The 21,504-nt window shown below is 34.3% G+C and overlaps 1 protein-coding gene and 1 pseudogene across 1 annotated transcript in view; one reads left to right on the forward strand and one right to left on the reverse strand.

The window, feature by feature from the left end:
- LOC136028777 (uncharacterized) overlaps positions 1-21,504 on the reverse strand; it is a 281,013-nt gene that overhangs the window by 32,679 nt on the left and 226,830 nt on the right. The gene's annotated exons all lie outside the window — the stretch shown is intronic.
- Positions 1,039-21,504, forward strand: part of LOC136028673 (ESF1 homolog) — a 32,599-nt pseudogene continuing 12,133 nt past the window's right edge.

A 21,504-nucleotide genomic window follows, 5' to 3' on the forward strand; every position in this document is an offset into this window, starting at 1 on the left:
TATGTTATACCCCCCAAGATAGTAGAACTATTATCGTGCTGTACCAAGAAACAGAATGCTGTGTTCGAACAGAAAACGGAGTTACAAGATACTTCAAAATCATGACTGGTGTCAAGCAAGGATGTGTATTATCACCACTTTTATTTACAATAGTTATGGACTACGTACTCGGACAGTCTATGGGCTATGGAGTAAACGTCAACAACAAACAACTCGCAGATCTTGACTTTGCAGATCATATAGTACTTCTAGAAGACGCCAAAGATCGATTACAGTTGCTATTTGATGAAATCTCAGAAAAAGCCCGAGAGGTCGAATTGTCGATCAACGTCGATAAATCAAAAAGTGCTCTGAGCTCTGATAAATCTGTTGAACAGGTCCAATAATTTAAATACTTTGGAAGCTGGTTAGAAAATACTGACGATGTAACATTTGAAATCAAGAGAAGGATTGGACAAGCATCAGGCGCTTTCAACAGACTAACACCAATTTGGAGAAGCAACAAATACTCACTTTGTTTAAAATTGTGCCTGTTCAACAGCAATGTGTTGTCTATATTGATGTACGCCAGTGAATGTTCGAAACTCAACCAACAACTTCAGAAACGTATCCTTGGTTTCGAAAACATTTGCCTTCGAAGGATCCTCAAAATCAGTTGGAATAAGAAAATTACCAATAGGGAAATCCGGCTGAAAACAAACCAGCCCATAGTGACCGGAGTTTTGAAGAAACGAAGATGGACATATTTGGGTCATGTTCTACGCATGCCCGAAGACAGACTGCCTTAAGAGTGTATTAATGGCAGCCTGAAGGAAGACGAAGACGAGGCCGACCAAAACACACTGCGGAGGCAGTATGATCGGGACTTGAAAAAGGCAAAAATTTCCTTCACTCCGCAATGGGAAGATATCACTGCAGTCGCACAGCTTCGTGATGAATGGAGATACTTTGTCGACACCCTATGCGCCACCAATGGCTCAGGAGGATCTAAGGTCTAAGGTAAGGTAATTGGGATAATAGTCAATTATTATATGCTGTATGCTTTTCTTTCAGGACTCAAAGTTTAATATTAAGTACCAAGTTGACAAGAGAGGCAGGCCAATAAATCTGACAAGTGAAGATCATTTGAATCGCTACTACGGCACGAGCTCAAGTGATGAATCTTCAGATGCAGAAGAAGAAGACGGCCAGAAAACTAAAGAAAATAATTTCAAAGAAGATAAGAATAATAAGAAACAATCAGCTACTGAGGGAAAAAACCAATTGAGCAGTACTAAATCAGAAAAAAAGAAAAAGAAACTGATTGAAAAAATTCAGGAAAAAATTTTAGTCAAAATAAAAAACCTCAAAATAAATCAGATAAAAACGTAAAAGCGTTAAATGGTTTCAAAGAAGAACGTTATGATGAGCAGGAAACCAACTCTGATGAAAGTGGAGAAGAAAAAGAGCTTGATGTAAAAGAAAAGTTGAAAGATTTTTCTTTAGACTATGCAAGAGGAGAAGGAATATTTTGAAGTGATAGTTCAGATGATAGTGATGAATCTTCTGTTGAAGGTATTTTGCTGGTATTTACTTAACAAATCTTTTTGCACAAAAACCAAAAGTATATTTCCTGCCTTTTATTTATTTTACTCGTAAGAATCCTTTAGTAGGCATTTACTCATTGGGTGATTTTGCTGGAGCATATATCATAAAAGGTAAGATAGACTTGCCATAATTAAGATTTGAAAAGTTCAGAACCTCTATCTCAAGGACTCACTGGAATAACTGTAGAAGCTATATACCAGAAGACTCAGCGAAATATGTGTATACATTTATAGATTTTTTATACGGTTCCGTTTTAGAATCAAAAGGGGAAGGGTTTACACACCCCCTTCCTAACTACGTGTTAATTGCGCTTAGGCGGAAGTTAAACTATTTCTACCGTTATTTTAAAGACTGTAATGCGAAAAAAAAAAGACAAAAAAGTGACCAATAAAAAGGTGAATAAATTCATTTCTGCAATAAAAAAAAGAAGCCAAAAAGCTCAAGACGGTACTAAAAGCAAGTACTTGACAATACTGGCCTACTACTGTTTCTGCTGACCCTGTATCTGACAAAATAGTTTAAAATAGCTAGGGGTTCATAAAATCAGTGGCGTAGGAGACAGTATGCCATTAAATCATCGTAATTTGCAGTCATGTTTCTTAGTCGGAGAAAAGCTGTCACAATTATTTCCACTAGCCTGTAGGCTATTCCAATAATAATTGTTTTAAATACAGTATTTCTTCAGGTAACTTTTTTAGTGGTACTGTTAAGCACGTTATTTGCTTACTTATAGTCCTTGCTTCTAGTTTAGAAAATTCTTTTTTTTTCTATATTTAATTTCTGAGCATTTTTAGACAGTAGCGTTAAATCTTACTCACCCTCTGTAAAACAAAATTCCGTCGCCTCACGGGAAACTCTTCCGTGGGAAGATCATTGCACATAAAATACGCTCCTCCGTATTATTTCTTACAGAAGAGTCCATCCTTTTTGAAAATATCTCTCTCTTCGTAAAATTTTCCCCTAGAATATTCAGCTGAATAAATTCTTTGTAGCATACTTTCCTTTCAAAATACCAAGTTCTAATCGTTTTTCCAATCATTCTGGAAATTGTCCCTCCCATTCATCTCCTGGAAATCCAAACACGCTGAATATTTCCCCTGGATAATTCCCCCGGAACATGTTTGTCCGAGGCAAGTAGAATCCCTTTCTTTACAAAAAGAGTTTTGAAGATCTTTCAGAATATCAAAAAACCCAGCTGTGGAAGTTTCAAGCTCCTTATATACAAACTGTGGAATTTACGCTTGTTTTCTAGAAGAAAGATCACGGACATGCGTTTTATTGTTTTCTTGTTCGAAGAGTATCCTTTTTGAAGGAAAAATAAATAGAATAAAAATGCAATCGCGATTAAGATTGAGGCTACCTCCTACCCCCTCTTAAATCGTCCCAAAGGCTTGAGTGTTTTTGAGCATAATGGTTTCGTTTATCAAAACATCAATAACAAAAAGAAAAGCACAAAAACAATCAGGATTCCAGAAAGGAAAAAATTACGCATATGGCTTTTAATCTCATTCGATATTCTTCAGGGATTATTTTTTTATCTATAATGATTTGCATCTGTAATGGTTTATATTTTTTGTTTGCTTAAATTTTTGCTTAAGTTTTTAAATTAAGTTAAGTCAAAGCTGACTCACTTGAGAAAAAAAAAGTAATCAGAACAAGCCTGAATAAAAAAGGGCGTTTTCTTTTTTAGCTATTTTTCTTTCATAAATCTAGCTTGTATAAGCAATAACTTGCAATAATCCTTGAAGTTTATGTTGCTGTTAAATTTTTAGTGTTACATAAGAAAAATCAATCATTATGCAAGAAACAGGGTTCTAAAATAATTTTTCTTAGAATTCCCTTAACTTTAAGATTTTGAAGATGACCTTTTGGGGGTTAAGGGTGATGATTGTGAGCCCACCCTCTTTGTTCATATTAAGTGGATTCCCCCCCTCTCTCTCTCTCTCTCTCTTTCTCTCTCTCTCTCTCTCTCTCTCTCTCTCTCTCTCTCTCTCTCTCTCTCTCTCTCTCTCTCTCTCTCTCTCTCTCTCTCTCTCTCTCTCTCTCTCTCTCTCTCTCTCTCTCTCTCTCTCTCTCTCTCTCTCTCTCTCTCTCTCTCTCTTTCTCTCTCTGTGGTATGAAACTGGTTTTGGTTCTCCTTTAATTTTAAAAGCGTCAGCCTCTTGCGAAAATTAAATAAAAAGAACCAAGTTTTTTCAGCTGAAAGCAAGGAGCGACATTAAAACTTAAAACGAACAGAAATTACTTCGTATATGAAAGGGGCTGCTTCCTCATCAACGCTCCGCTGTTTACGCTAAAGTTTGACTCTCCCTCTCAACTCTTCTTTTTAAAACAGTAAAAGACTTTAGCGTAAAGAGCGGGGCGTTGATGAGGAAGCAGCCCCTTTCATATACGAAGTAATTTCTGTTCGTTTTAAGTTTTAATGTCGCTCCTCACTTTCAGTTGAAAAAACTTGTTTTTTTTTAATTTAATTTCTGAACGTTTTTGAATCAATGCATGTTTTTGATTTTGGCTCTCCGCAGAGGAATAATTAAAACGAAATTTGCATATTTTTTTTTTTTGGCTAAATGGTTTTCTCATAATTTTGATCGAATGATTTGATAAAAGAAGAGCGGAGGAGGAAGCCTAGTTGCCCTCCAATTTTTTGGTTAATTAAAAAGGCAACTAGAACTTTTAATTTTTTACGAATCTTTTTAAAAGATATACGTAACTTATACATTAGCTTACGTAAAGAATTTTTTATTCTCATGTTTTTATTACACATATGAGAGGGTTCGCCCCCTCGGCAGTACCTCTCTCTTTACACTAAATCTTAAGTTTTGTCCCAATTTATTAAGAATGACCCCTGAATCACAAAAGCCGTAGAATAAATAGTTGACATTACTAAAAATACTTTAGCGTAAAGTGCGAGGTATTAGGAGGTGAGCCCCTCATATGGGTAATAATTTCTGTCTTTTTAAGTTTTAATGCTACTCCTTACTTCCAGCTGAAAAAAAAAACTTTTTCATATTTATTTTTTCATTGTTTTTTTTTAAATAATGCTAGTATATCCTGCGCTCCCTTCATGGAAATTTTCTTCCCCCATAACAAATTCCTCGATGGAAAGTTCCCCCAGTATATCCCCCTCTTCTCAACCCCTCCCCCCAACCAAAAAAAATCCTCCTGAAAACGCCTGTACACTTCCCAATAACCATTACTATATGTAAGCACTGGTCAAAGTTTATAACTTGTAGCCCCTCCCACGGGGACTGTGGAGGAGTAAGTCGTCTCCAAAGACATAGTTATAAGGTTTTTCGACTACGCTGAATAAAATGGCTATCTCAGAATTTTGATCCGTTGACTTTGGGAAAATAATTAGCGTGGGAGGGGGCCTAGGTGCCCTCCAATTTTTTTGGTCACTTAAAAAGGGCACTAGAACTTTTCATTTTTGTTAGAATGAGCCATCTTGCAACATTTTAGGTCAACTGGGTTGATACGATCACCCCTGGGAAAACAAAACAAAAAAAAAACAAACAAACAAATAAACACGCATCCGTGATCTGCCTTCTGGCAAAAAATACAAAATTCCACATTTTTGTAAATAGGAGCTTGAAACTTCTGCAGTCGGATTCTCTGATACGCTGAATCTGATGGTGTAATTTTCGTTAAGATTCTATGAATTTTAGGGGGTGTTTCTCCCTATTTTGTAAAATAACGCAAATTTTCTCAGGCTCGTAACTTTTGATGCGTAAGACTAAACTTGACGAAATTTATATATTTAAAATCAGCATTAAAATGCGATTCTTTTGAAATAGCTATTGGTATCAAAATTTCATTTTTTAGAGTTTTGGTTTCTATTGAGCCGGGTCGCTCCTTACTACAGTTCGTTACCACGAACTGTTTGATTTAAGTCACAGTCATTGGCGGGATTTTTGGCTAAGAAATTCGCTGTTTGGTATGTATGTATGTTTGTATGTATATATTTATTCCCCATCAAAAGAAACAGATGGAGTTTAAGATAAAAAAGCGAAAAACACACTACAAAAGAATACACAAACACAAGAAAATAAAGAACAAATGGATATCTAACTACGAAAATCAAAACCTATTGCCTCAAAATAATTGCCCAAGGATGAGTAACAATATTACAGTTATATCTGGCGGTCTGGGCTATTATCGCTTCATTAGGGTTGGTAATCCCATACCGACTTGTCACAATACGGTTACTTGTCCATGGTGGAAGCCGTAAGAGGTACTTTGCATATTTATAATATGTAGACCGCAATTCATTCTTATCTTCCTTTTGGAATATCCTCCAAAAGGGACTTCAATACAGATAATGGGGTAGTGCCATTGCATTATACAGATGGGCCAAAATCCGCCGATCAAACTGACGCTTATAAACTACAACACGGCTATACGCTAAAGAGATCCGTTTCTGCAGATGACTCTGCAAAAGATGACGCATTTCAAGCATAGACCGACCAATAGGGGCCCTCAAATAAACTGTGTGTTTGGCAAGCTGAACAGTAGCACCACCCAGCCTAACATCAACAGCAGACCCTTGCTTAGCATTAATCAACGACACATCTGATTTCTTTTCATTAAACTGAATTTTTCCATATTCTACTTGAAACTGGATAAAATTCTCCTCTTAACCGCGAAGGAGGCGGCTCAGATTAAGTACATCGTCTGCATAGCTTATTAACGATAGCTCAATCCCTCTCACAATGTATGTCAGATTTGACTTAGATTGCGGTTTAACGATGCTGTTATTAAATGTAGTAGAGGATGTCAATGCACCCTGTCTTACACCTTTTTTAACAGGAAGCATCGGGTTATTTGTCAGGTTTAGTGTTGTCGGTAGCTTAAGCCTAGCTTTTAAATTTTGATACGTATCATATAAAGGGTTTAACATTCTTGGGTCAACACCCGCTAGGCCCATATCTAAAATAATCTGCTAGGGAATTAGTGAGTCGAAGGCCCTTTTGACATCATGCGCAGCAAGAGCTATGCTCTCACCGCTTTTCTCAGCATCTATCAAGGCCGAAACAAGAGCAGAAAGAGCGTGGCCACAACCTAAAATAGGCTGAAAACCGAATTGATGGTCAGGAGCTGTATAGTATCTCGACTACGGTATGAAACTGGTTTAGGCTCTCCTTTCATTTTTAAAAGCGTCAGCCTCTTGTGAAACTTTGTCACAGTAGTTGGTGGGATTTTCGGCTGAGAAATTCACTGGTTGGCATCTCAACTATGGTATGAAACTGGTTTAGGCTCTCCTTTCATTTTTAAAAGCATCAACTTCTTGGGAAACTTGAAGGCACAGTCATTGGTGGGATTTTAGGCTAAGAAATTCACTGGTTGGCATCTCGACTATGGTATGAAACTGGTTTAGGTTCTCCTTCCTCTTGGCTGAATCAGCCAAGAGGCTGATTCAGCGTCAGCCTCTTGGAAAATCTACTTGTGTGTAACCCAACTCGAGTGGGTTCATTTGATTTCATTAAATTAGTCTTTTATTTTGTTCTTTTTTGTGCAGCTATGATTATAAGAAAAGTCATTATGATGAATGATCCAATGAATCTTCAATTTTAGATGAAGAAGATGTTTCTCATCCATGGGGAGAATTAGACGCCGAGGCTGATAAGACTGACGAATCAACAAAGCGTCTCGCCATTTGTAATATGGACTGGGATAGAATACATGTCGTTGATCTAATGGTTCTTCTCAATTCATTTATATCAGGAAATGGCAGCATTAAATCAGTAACAGTAAAGACTTTAATCTCAATTCTACAGGCCGTTTTCTTCTGTTTCAAAGTTTGTGCAGGGCTATATTATTCTCTATTTCAGTGAAAATGTTATCCCTTTTGACGTATTTTTTGCAGTTTCTTTAAAACTGACATATTTTGTGCAGAAACTGGTTGGGTGATAAAAGTCGTATGTTAGATATCATAGATATTTATTTACTCTGCAGGGAAGGGGAGAGTGAGGGGGCTAGAGCCAAGAACGTTCCTGTAGGGAATAGCTATGGAGGATCCTTTTTTAGAAGTTTTTTCCGTGTTGGCATTTTTTTTCTTTTTTTTCTTTTGCATGTTATAGTGTAGCAAGAAAAAGAAAATGGGGGAAAGGGAAAAGGAAATTTTATGAGAAAAATTGACTCTATTGCCTTATTCTTGATAAGATAATACTTAAAGCGATGAAAATATAACCTCCTCCCCTTATTGTGTTCCATTGGTGTGTACAGGCATGTCACTGCCGCTAGGGAATAGTATTAACTAGGTACGGTAATGTCTGCTAGGAAAAATATATCTTAGATATTTATTTCCTCTGCAGGGAGGGGAAGTGTGAGGGGGCTAGAACCAAGAAGGTTTTTGCAGGGAAAGCTATAGTGGATCTTTTTTAGAAGTTCTTCCCGTGTTGGTTTTTGTTTTATTATTATTTGCATGTTATAGTGTAGCAAGAAAAGGAAAATGGGGGAAAGCGAAAAGGAAATTCTATGAGAAAAATTGACTCTATTGCCTTATTCTTGATAAGATAATACTTAAAGCGATGAAAATATAACCTCATCCCCTTAATGTTTCCATTGGTGTGTACCGACATGTCACTGTCTACTAGGGAAAAGTATTAAAATTATTCATTTCTGAATTCATTTTCAGAAAAAATTATTCGCTTCTGCTGTCAGAAAGGCTTCTATGAACCGAAGGGCTATTTCAGCTGTCATAATCCAAATTTTTTTGAACTTTTGTTTTCTTTCGTTTTTATTATCAGCAAGTGTGTTTCCACGAACTTGGATGCAAAATAGTGCCAACAATGGTTGGCGAATAGATGGTAGGCGAAACCAAATAAATTTCGTTTTTTCTTGCTGGTTACATTTTAGATTTTGTTCGTGTTTAAAAAATTCCATTAGTTTAATTAAATTCTTCTTGTTAAAGGACTGCTTTTGGGTTTTACTTTCATATTCGTTTACAGTATTTGAATGCTCTTTCAGATCTTTATTTTATTTTAGGATTCCATCCATAATTTTGGGATATATCAGAATGTTTTCACAAATAACTGGCAAGGGATCGTTGAAGGGCAACATACAAACACACAAAAAAAAGTCGGAACAGTTGGGACCGCAGAAATGTTATTCAAATTCGAAAAAACAACTTTTTTCTATTTGAATAATGATTTGCGTTTTTTTTCAAGATTCTTAGTTTTGAACATTTCATAATACGACAAGTTAGACTCTTTTCTAGTGGTGCTTTTCTCAAAATTGAATTTACTTTGGACTCAGATAGAGATAGGAATTGTGACCAAGTAAGAATTTATTCTTTATGATAAAAAAATGTAAGACAGAAACCTTATTATTTGCACCTTCAGTGTGGCCGATGTATGATCGATTTGACAATGTTGTAAAATAAAGATCCGTAGAGACTTTAGTTCAGAAGATGGGTTAAATTGAACTGTTGTCATAGCTAGTTTAAAGTAGGAGTCTTGCTCCAAGTTTACCAATTTTTATATTCGCTTTCATTTTGTATCTGCTATTATTCTCTGGTATTGCCTTTTCTTAAACGATTTACTTCGTCTTTCCCCTCATGTTTAGTCATCACTTTCTGGTTCCTGTCACTTCAAACTAGCTATCGGTTAAAGCTTATTAAATGTTCTTACATCTCAACAATTAGCTAGATTATTAAGTACTAATAATATTAATAAAGTGCTCAAATATGTACAGATGTAATATTTATCTCTAGCAAGACCCTGAACTTCTAATTACTAATACTGTCTAGTATTACTGTGTCTTTTGGGTGTCTATAGAAGGTCTATATGGGTGTACTATATGGGTGTCTATTGCTGTCGCTACTTTAAGATGTAGATTCTTGCATGTTAAGAATAGCTGATGTGGGGAAGATACCCGCATTCAAGACAAATAATTGTGTGGAAAGTCTGTCAGCTCTAAATTTACTAAACAACCTTTTAATAGAGCTTTAATTGATTGGTAAATTGAAAGTGAAACCCACAGAGAAAAGATATATCATACAGATGCCCAACTGAACAATATTTTGCTAATTGATAAATTTTGTGCTTGTTTTCGTCTTTATTCATTTTCTCCCCAAAATGTTTTCATGTATGTTGTCCGTTAAAAGTACAGAACATGGTCAGAACACTTAACCTTTACACCTTTCAATTTAAGAGAATTATTACAAGTTGTGAAATAATCGTAATTTTCTTGCAATTATATATCAGTTTTAATCATTTGATCGTTTATTAAATACTGTTTAATCAAAAACGAATTGATTGTTTGAGTAAATTAATTGTTTAAAAATGTTAACACTTTCTAACGCACATTACCATCATCTTGGTTAGCTTTAACGCAAGACTAATACTCGACTTCTTTTTCAAAATTGTAGGCCAGTTGAACATAGGTGTTATTAAAATAAAATAGTAGTTTTTCCAACTGAAAGTAAGGAGCAACATTAAAACTTAAAACGGACAGAAATTATTACGTAAATGAGGGGCGGTTGCCCCCTTCTTAATACTTCGGTTCTTACGGTAAAGTTTGACTTTTTGTTCCAATTATTTGAAAATGATTCCTTAAACACAAGGACCGTTTAATTAGAATAATAATTTTTTTAAGTTCTAAGACCGTAAAATTTGAAGCATTAAGAAGGGGAAATCCCCCTGATATATGTAATAATTTCTGTTCGTTTCAAGTTTTAATGTTGCTCCTTACTTTCAGTTGAAAAGACTTGTTTTTTATATTTGATTTCTGACCGTTTTTAAATAGTGCCCGGGTAATCTGCCTCCTCCTCCATGGAAAATTACCTTCCCCCACGAAAAATTTCTCCATGAGAGAGTCTTAACACATACTCCCACCTTCCCCCCCCCAAAAAAAAGAAATTGTCTGTATACTTCCCAATAAATAATACTATATGGAAAAAATCAGCAGTAGATAGCTTGCAGCTCTTCCCTGGAGACTCTGGGGGGCATTCATCCTCAGAGACATAGTTATTAGATCTTTCGACTATGCTGAACAAAATGTTCCTTTCAAAATTTGTATCTGGCGACTTCAGGAAAAAGGGGTGTGGGAGGGGGTCCAGTTGCCCTCCAATACCTTTGGTCACTTAAAAACGGCACTAGAACTTTTAATTTACGATCAAATGAGCCCTATTCCGATCTTCTAGGATTACTGGCTTAATAGGATCGCCCCTGGGAAAAAACTTTCTTCTGGAAAAATTCAAAAATTCCATATTTTTGTAGATAGAAACTTGATAACTCTACATTAGGGTTCTCTGATATGCTGAATCTAATGGTATGGTTTTTCTCAAGATCATTTGATATTTCAGGAGTGTTACCCCCTTTTCAAAAATTGTGTTATTTTTCTCAGGCTCATAACTTTTGGTGGGTAACATCGAACTTAATGAATCTTATGTATTTTAAATCAGATTCAAAATTCGATTCTTTTGATGTATGTATTGTTATCAAGAATCCGTTTCTTATAGTTTCGCTTGCTATTCCGCCGCTTCACTTCTTACTTACAAGTCGTTACTACGATATGTTTTATATACACTTTTGGCTATGGTGACTGCGTTCACACTTCCATGTTTACTTAAAATTATAATTTTCACTTAAGACTTACCCATCCAAATTGGGCCTGGAACGAATGAAAGAGTATGAGATAAGAGGACCCAAAGAAATAGTTGAATCATAAGCGCTTGATATAACTGATGAAGAGGATGATGAATCTGACTATCAAACAGTTCGTGGTAACGAACTGTAGTAAGGAGCGACCCGGCTCAATGGTAACCAGAACTCTAAAAAATGGAATTTTGATACCAATAGCTACATCAAAAGAATCGCATTTTAATGCTGGTTTTAAATATATAAGTTTCATCAAGTTTAGTCTTACCCATCAAAAGTTACGAGCCTGAGAAAATTTGCGTTATTTTAGAAAATAGGGGGAAACGCCCCCTAAAAGTCATAGAATCTTAACGAAAATCACACCATCAGATTCAGCGTATCAGAGAACCCTACTGTAGAAGTTTCGAGCTCCTATCTACAAAAATGTGGAATTTTGCATTTTTTGCCAGAAGGCAGATCACGGATGCGTGTTTATTTGTTTGTTTGTTTTTTTGTTTTTTTTGTTTTTTTTTTCCAGGGGTGATCGTATCGACCCAGTTGTCCTAGAATGTTGCGAGAGGGCTCATTCTAACGGAAATGAAAAGTTCTAGTGCCCTTTTTAAGTGACCAAAAAAATTGGAGGGCACCTAGGCCCCCTCCCACGCTAATTATTTTCCCAAAGGCAACGGATCAAAATTCTGAGATAGCCATTTTATTCATCGTAGTCGAAAAACCTTATAACTATGTCTTTGGGGACGACTTACTCCCCCACAGTCCCCGTGGGAGGGGCAACAAGTTACAAACTTTGACCTGTGCTTACATATAGTAATGGTTATTGGGAAGTATACAGGCGTTTTCAGGAGGATTTTTTTGGTTTGGGGGAGGGGTTGAGAAGAGGGGGATATGCTGGGGGAACTTTCCTTCGAGAATTTGTAATGGGAGAAGAAAATTTCCATGAAGGAAGAGCAGGATTTACTAGCTCTATTTAAAAAAAAACAATTAAAAAATAAAAGTGAAAAAGCTTTTTCAGCTGGAAGTAAGGAACAGCAATAAAACTTAAAACAAACAGAAATTATTACCCATATGACGGGCTCACCTCCTTCTAATGCCTCGCTCTTTACGCTAAAGTATTTTCGTAATTTCAACTACTTATTCTACGGCTTTTGTGATTCAGGGGGTCATTCTTAATGAATTGGGATAAAATTTAAGCTTTAGTGTAAAGAGCGAGGTACTGACGATGGGGCGAATCCCCTCATATATGTAATAAAAACATGAGAATACAAAAGTTCTTTACGTAAGCTGATTTACAAGTTACGTAAATCTTTTACCAATAAAAAGATTCGTAAAAAATTAAAGGTTCTAGTTGCCTTTTTAATTAACCAAAAAATCGGGGGGCAACTAGGCTTCGTCCCCCGCTCTTTTTTTCTCAAAATCATTCGATCAAAATTATGAGAAAGCCATTGAGCCAAAAAAAAAAATATGCAAATTTCGTTTTGATTATTCCTCTGCGGAGAGCCAAAATCAAAACATGCATTGATTCAAAAACGTTCAGAAATTAAATAAAAAAACAAGTTTTTTCAACTGAAAGTAAGGAGTGACATCAAAACTTAAAACGCACAGAAATTACTTCGTATATGAAAGAGGCTGCTTCCTCATCAACGCCCCGCTCTTTACGCTAAAGTTTTTTACTGTTTTAGAAAGAAGAATTGAGAGAAAGAGTCAAACTTTAGCGTAAAGAGCGGGGCGTTGATGAGGAAGCAGCCTCTTTCATATACGAAGTAATTTCTGTGCGTTTTAAGTTTTGATGTCACTCCTTACTTTCAGTTGAAAAAACTTGTTTTTTTTTTATTTAATCAAACATAGAAGCTGCGTCAGTATCAGTTGAACCGGCTAAAATACTATTACGTTGTGGCTGTATTCGACTCGGTGGAAACTGCCAGCAAGGTAATGAATCTCATTCTGATAGTATGGTACATTCTTCTAATTGAGTATGTATTCAAAAATAAGGAGGAGAGATATCAAAAGTATATGCTTCCCTCTCTAGACCGATTAAAAGACTTGGAATTGCAGTGGATTATATAAAGAAGGTTTTATCCAGTATTTCTGTTCTGGCGAAGGGGTGTTTTTTTTCAGCGGGGGTTTTACAAAATAAAAAATAAAAAAACTCATCAAAAATTGGTTTACATGCATCTTGTTACGTTTTTTACGAGTTGGAAAAATATTTCGGGGAGGGGGAGGTGAGGTTATTCAAACTCCGACCCTCCGTCCCCATCCCGTCTAGATACGGCTTGCCTTGAATAAAAACTAAGTTAATTATGAGCACCTTACAAAATTAAGCAAACGTAGTTTTATCCCCCTAATCCATATACTTAATTTGCCTACTCTTGGTAAAAGCTACTAGGCAAAAATGTTTATTTTTATTTTTTCCAGTCTTTTAATTTGTTTTTATTTTAAATTAAATGTCTTATATTTTCATTTTTTTTTTATTTTAAGTGATGTCTCTAGCGCTATTGAAAATATAATAACTGATGATCTAGGAATATTTACAGTGTATGTGAGTCATATAAGCCGCATATGGAAATTGTGAGGACTCGTTCAAGTCTGTCTGTCCTAAGGTCTTCTTCCTAGAAGAGTGTGAACCCATGCGGTAATTTACCTTGCTTTGTCGGGCAAAATCACTCAAAGCCTAATCTATTGCATATAGGCCATTATGGCCTTAGTAATACACAGTAGAAACGGTATTCATTTTGCATAATTTAAATGGAATAGATAACGTTAAAAATATGGCACAATGAAAATCACTCAGAGACTAGTCTATTGAATATAGACCATTATGGCCTTAGTAATACAGAGTAGAATAATACAGACAATTTAAATGGGATAGATTACGTTAAAAGTACGGTACAATGAATATTTTTGACACCTTGAGAATTTGCAGCAAGGAACTAATAGGTAGCACAAAAAAAACTGATCTTCTGGGACTCTTTTCAATGCAAAACACACGTAAATAACAAACAGAAAGAAAAAATCAAATAAAGAAGCAAAAGAGTATAATAAATAACAAATAATTGAGATAATAACAAATAAAGAAAATCCCACTGTTGTTATAGGAAAATATTAAGTATTGTCATATATAAATATATTTATTTCACTGAAAATCGGAATACCCTTTATATATATATATATATATATATATATATATATATATATATATATATATATATATATATATATATATATATATATATATATAGTTTTGGGATTATTTTTGGGACCTTTTTTCAAAGCAATACGCAAAAAATTATAATTAACAAATAAAAAGAAACAATCAAATAAATAAGGAAAAGAGGCTAAAAATAAATAACATAATATCAAAGCAGCAAATAGCAATTGGTTGTTTCGGGACTACTTTTAGGACTATTTTTAACAACAAAACGCAAATAAGTAGCAGAAATAACAAAAAAAAACGCAAAAAAAAAACTCAAATGAAGAAGGAAAAGAGGAAGAATAAAAGAAGGAAAAGAGAAGACCAATTTTCAACTTAGGTCGAAACTTGAATACTATTTATCGTAAATATTTTTTTTTATCCTCGTTTTAGATTTTGATTATCTCTTTTCTCTGCCCTTCGTCCATTTTGCTTCATTGTATTAACAAGAGCTGAAATAAATGTATATATAACTGATTTCCTTGCGAGATAGGAATATAAGATTCAAACTATATCACCTATTCTATTGTTTTAACTAATTATTTTTATCTGAATATTTTTTTATATCCCCTAATTTTATTTTTTGCTGCTAGATTTTACTATTTGCTATTATTGAAGTAATTTTGACTGCAACAATTCAAACATTATAATATTTGCTCCCCTGTCTGAAAATGACTTAGAAATTTTCAGTATATTTAAAGTTTTACTATATTTAAAGTTACAGTATACCTATGTTTTTGGCAGAATTACTATATTTGACTTTGGCTATTTTTTCTTATTATTTTTATAGTCTTTTTTATTTTTTTATCGATATATTTCTTTTAGGTATATGAAGAATGTGATGGAATAGAGTACGAGTCCTCGGCAACGAAGCTTGACTTGAGATTTATACCTGATATGGAATTTGAACATGTGAGTTTCATGCAAAATTCTATTTTTGTTTTATTTTTTATTATCGAATTTATTTAGTGTGCCGGACCAATCTTGGCCTCCAGGGATGTGTTTTAGTTAGCCATCAAAGAATATGAAAAACCTATGAGAGTGGACAATGCAGCTGTTGCCAAATAGACAAACCATAGTGCCATCTAGAGTTTGGCGACTTTTTTTTTAGCTAAAACTGATGGATGCTTGCCTTGTTATGTACTAAAAGAAAAAGGAAAAGAAGTTTATTCAATACAATACAACATAAAATGGAAATACAATATACTTAATCCCCCTCGCAAGGCTTCATGACCAAGGATATAAGGGGGAAATTTAACTTGCTACAAAATGTAAGAAAGGACAAAGAATGAAGAATTTTGTCCCCAGTTGGCTTACCAGCTTAATTTAAACTAGTTAATCTTAGCCTGTTTGGTGAATTATGTCTTGTGAATACAGCATTTTCTGAAAGCAAAGAATACTAATAAAGCATCATTTACAGAGAAATTTGGACTTTAATTTTATTGTATTGTATTATATCATATTGAATGTATAATTTTTTTTTTTGAAAGTTTCTTATTTTCTAATTAAAATATAGCTTTAGTAGTTTCTATTGTTAAATCACCAAATCTATATCTCTTAAATAGCTTTCTATTTCCTTTGTTAGCATTACATGATCGAAAGGCTATTGGTATTATTTCAACATTTTGCTTTTTAACATTTGATTTGTGCCTGCTGTGTGATATCTGCTTCTATCTGTGCGGTATTGTGGCAATGAAAAGTATTTTATTCATTTAATACTTTAATACTTTAAAAGTATTAAATTTTTTAATACTTTAATATTTATTTAATTTTCCTATTTTAATTCTGAGGTTCCTTTCCATTCTTGAAACAATAACAAAACCAGATTTTTTTTTTTTTCCTTTTTAAATAAATGTCCCCAATTCAATTTCCGTTTCGAATTTGCCGCTTTAGTTAACAATTCTTATTTCGGCAAGTAAAGCAAAGGTCATCTTATCTCTGTCATCAAAATACGACAATAAGTTGATATGATGTCCTCATTTTTCTGGCGCCCAACAGAGAATCAAATAAGGCGACAAAAGTTCTGGTCAGATCAACGTAACTAATTCATAATAACAATACTGATATATAATACATAATAATACTAATTCGTAATAACTGATTCAAAACGCGACTTAGTTTTGCTGAATCTTCACAATTAAAAAAAAAACGTCATTGCTTCGCCTTGTCATATCTAACATTTTCACAAATGTGAGGTAATTGCAAAAAACCATTCCCAAAGCTGTTCTCAAAGGGAGGATTAGCAGCATAATGTAGATTAAGACGATTCGAGTGTAATGGAACATACATACCCCTGTTGATCCTCCCTTTGAATACACCTCAGCAAACAGTTTTTGGCAATTGTTTCATAAGTCTGAAAATTTCAGAACAGAATATTTGTACAAAATAGGAGAGCAGCCACGGACATACAATAACAAGTTTTATTTCAGTTCTAATCGTTTTGAAAAGATTATTGTGGCGAAATGGCGGGCTTTTCTCGTTGTTGCAAATTTTGGTAAAACGACTTAAAAAGAAGGGAGTTGAACCGTTGAAGAGAATTTATTTTGGTAAAATCTTGTACGAAATTAAAAAGCACAATTTTGCCAAGAATGCTTTCAAATTGGGGACCAAGGTCCACACCCATAAAAGGTCCACAAAATTGTGCACCAAGGTCCACAAAAAATATACACAATATTAGTGTGCTAGGATTTAAATAATTTCACAATCCCACGGTCCCTCAAAAAAAAAGAAAATTAAAAAAGAAAGTTCTCCATGGAGACAGAACAGTGGAAAAGTAACTTTAACATATTTGATCTTTGGGATATATTGGATCTTTAACGTCAACTCAGGCCTGCCTCTCATTAGCAAAAATATTATTAATAGAGAAATTTATGTTTAAAATAAAACAAGATATGTTGAATATATATTTTTTTAATGCACTCTTTGTTTCAAATTAACGCTGATAGTAATAATTTATTTTTACCCTCTTTACAAACGTTAAAAATGGCGTTAAAGAGGAGTAAATAAAGGAAAAAAGAAAATACACAAAAAGACACAAACAAAAATACAACATAGGAAGTAAAAAACAACAGAAAATTAATTTACAAATCATTAAAACATAAGTACAGCTAGGAAGTCAGAAAATGAAAACACCTCTGATGAACTCTAATACTATTTAAACATTGATGTAATTCAGGGAAAAATCAACAATCCGTTTTCTACGCTTTTGAAATCCTATGGAAAGTTCGTTCGTTTGCACAGTAATATAAAAAATTATTTATTTCTTTGATCTAAAGGGGTAGTATTCCTGATACAAAGGGGCAGGAAAAAAAAACTTATAATATCTGTAAAACTGTCTACGAATTATAAGGCGTTCAGTCATGTTATAAAACTTCCAAACTGGCGTAATAAAGATATATGGGGTGCAAACATTGCATTGTAGAGCTTTCCCAGACAATTCTTATCAAAGAATTTATTTATTTTGGCAAGCATACCACAAATCTATCGATATATCATATCTAAATTGTTACGAAGTTTTTCCTTGATAGCTTGAATAAAAAGAGATGGGATATTCTTTGTAGACCCACTAAAAGGTAGTCCCAGATAGTACACCCTATCCGTACATGCGATTGAAGATAACTCGACTAGAAGAGACTCACTTGCTCCACATTTTGGATTAAATACCGCAAATTTGGTTTTGGAAGCCTCTAAGGAAAGCCCTATATCTGAGAGACTGGATTGGACAACATTAACGGTAGTTTGAAGTGATTCAAAATCTTTCACTAACAAAACAATATCATTAATACAAGTTAGTTGGCTGATATCAAGGAACTGATCGATTAGTAATCAACTGATCACGCCATTACGAAAACAAGCGAGAATTAACGACAGGGTAAGATGCTTGGGAAATGTCTCGTTTGGAAATATATTTGTTTCCCCAAAAATTAGCTTATTATAATTGATTAATATAGCAAAGTAATTTATCTTTCAGCTAATGAGTTTTTTCGTAATTTCATACTATTTTTTAAATTACATCTTGACCTTCAAGTCGCAGCACATTAATAGAAGACAATCAACGAACGAAATGATAATTAAAAGCATTCAAATGAATTCACGAAATTTGTCGAAATTTCCAAATTAATGATGATGATAATAACAGTTTATTTTTACCCTCTTTACAAACAGATCATTTATAGATGATCCATATTAAATCATTTATAGATGGAAAAGATAAATAAAATCATTTATAGATGGAAGAATGCAAACTTATAAGATTTTAAGGTTATTTCTGAAGAATATTTGGGCAGTAGAAACACTGTTGCTGGCCAACATTAACTAGACTTATTGAAGCCTGTTAGTCTCCCAGCTATCGATCTTGCGTCGACAGCTGAATAACACCTTTGTTGCGACTTCCGTGCATGCTCGTGAATATTTGTGCCAAAGCCACACCAAAGGGGCCAAAGAGCCCATTAAGGACATGGCCATGGCCATGGCTCTTTGGACCCGAAATTTGGCTGGTCTCCAAAATATTTCAGGAATTTTTCATGTGTTTGTGCAAGATCCGTAGAATCTGCATAAAACTGTTTTTTTTTTTTTTCATAGCAAACAGAAAATAGTATTATGTATATTTGCCAATAATATAGCCTAACCAGCAGGGGAAGGCTGTCCCGTCCTTCCCCAACAAACTCATGACCCCTTCAGAAAAACCACTAAAAACGATAGTAACGCTTAGTTTCTACATAACAAAATCAATTCCCCCCCCCTATAGAAAAGAAAGTAGATTATTCCCCTTTCCTTGTGACAAAAATAAAGCTATGGCTGATAAATCAGTTTTAGCTTTATTCTGATCTAAAATTAGAGATTTTTGCCATTTTATGATGATTTTCTTCTTATAAACTCGGTAGCATGTCGAATGGAAAATTTCAAGCAGAAAATAAGCTGGATTTTTCTCAACTAGAGCTTTTCCTCGATTTTTCTACTGTACCTTCGAGAAATGTGTTACATGGAGCTGTACTCCGTGGTTGCGATGATATTCTATTATAATTTTGCCTTTAGGACCCTAATGACGAGTGTACATCATTGCCAGATCCAACTCGCTATGAACCAAAATTCTTTGTAAATTCTCCCTTGCAACAAGCTAAAGTGGAGTTAACTTGGGAAGAAAATGACCCGCTCAGAAAAGCTAATATGGAATTTTTGTTTTGAAAATCCGAAAAATGGAAAAGGCATTCTTTTCAGTGTGAACTATTATTTATTTTTTTTAGCCATTTGTCTTTTTATATGATTTTTTTTCAAAAGCTTCTATTCTTAGTTTCTAACTCCATTTTTGATTGGCTTCGTATTATTAGATTTGTGCCTGGGCCACTTCATTGTAACACCCTTTGATGAAAAGCCAAGATTTCCTCGTATTTGCCGTGGCTGTCGCACTTAGCCGCAGCTTCAAGTAGTCTTAGTCCCGGTCGCAAGCAATGAATGATATCTGTTTTTCCTTGGTTTGACGTCACCTTCAGTAGTGACCAATTTAAAAAACTTGCCGCCACAAAATAAGTTTTTCAAAGAAAAGTAAAGAGCTCCACTAAACCAAAAATGAGCAGAAATGAAGTCAGATAATCTTCCAAGCCTGAAACTACTACAAATAACCATCAGTAAATAAGTGAAACCTAGAACGAACAGGAATTACAATAAACTAATCGAGTAAAACTCAAAACGAGCAGAAATTAACATTAGGAGGGCTGAAACCCCCCCCCCCATGCCTTCTGAAGATCAGAACATAATTTGCACTTTACTGAAAACCGAATATATTTCAAATGTTTCCACTTTTTGAATTTCAATAAATCAAAAAGTGTTAAGACTTTAAGGAATAAATATTAGTCTATGAATATATTTAACTGTCAGTTCACATTCATTTGTTGTTATTTTTTTCAGTAATCTTTGTTACGTATTTTTTCAGTAAAGTTCAAATAATGTTGTGGTCATCAGAAGGCATGGGGCTGTCAGTCCTACTCATGTTAATTTCTGCTGGTTTTGAGTTTGACTCGGTTATTGTATTTTCTGCTCGTTTTGAATTTTATTTGTTTACTGTTGGTGATTTATGGTAGTTTTACGCTTTGAAGATTGTTTGACTTCATTTCCGCTAATTTTTTGTCTAATGGAGTTCTTTAGTTTTTTTTATAACACTTGTTTTGTGGAAAAAACCTTTAAAATTAATTTCTTTTCGTCTTTTTCATCGAAAAAAGAAATAATAATTAAATCTTTTTATTTTTGTTTATCTTTAAGAATCCATAGTTTGGCTTGCTATTTGTATTTATTGTCTTGTTTTTTTTTTCAATTGTTTTTAATGATAAACACCCTTTTGAGCATCTGGACACAAATAGTATTGTTTAATTATTTTTATATCTTCTCAAGTTAACCTGAATTATAAAACTTAATACCATTCCTAAAAAATTGTAACTTTGCTCTGTGACAACCTGGAAACACTTACACTCTTTTGATTTTGTTAAAATGTAAGAGCAGAAGTAGTAATTGTAGTAGCTCTGAAAGTTTCAAATTAATACCAGTCGTTCTTGGAATATTGCTGAGATCTCTTAACATCTCCCTTATGATACAAAGGTAGTTTCATCTTGACAGGATAAGGCGTCCCAAAAATATTGCTGATGCGCCCTCTTGACCCTCTTTTCATCTTAATACTCTTATCATTACAAACAGTTGCAAAAAAAGTAGTAGGCCTAGTTGGAGTATTTTATTAGCAGCAGTAGTAGTAGTAGTATTAGGAGTAGAAGTAGTTGTGGTAGTAGTATTAGTAGCAGCATGCACAAATTACCGTTTAGTCAATTGATCTTGTTTTGATTGATTCTTGTGATAGGTTGTAGCGTAAACCCTTTTTTTCGGATTGTGTATGCTCATTTCATTACTATTTTTGGATTTCGGATGGGGTCAGTTCTCTCTCCTCCCTCCTCTGCACGTCCCTGTCTGCTGAATCAGCCGATGGGTCACTCGTAGCTTCTGGTGACCAGGCAGTTTAAATCATTATTAACCAATAAAACTTAAATCCAACTTGAAACTGTATTGTTCGGTTTTCGTAATTTTTTTTTCATGAGATAGGTTTTTAGTAATTGGTTTCTAGCGTGATGGGTTTTGTGATAGGTTTTAGCGTAA

The sequence above is a fragment of the Artemia franciscana genome, chromosome 7 (genome assembly GCF_032884065.1).
Source record: "Artemia franciscana chromosome 7, ASM3288406v1, whole genome shotgun sequence".
NCBI lineage: Eukaryota > Metazoa > Arthropoda > Branchiopoda > Anostraca > Artemiidae > Artemia > Artemia franciscana.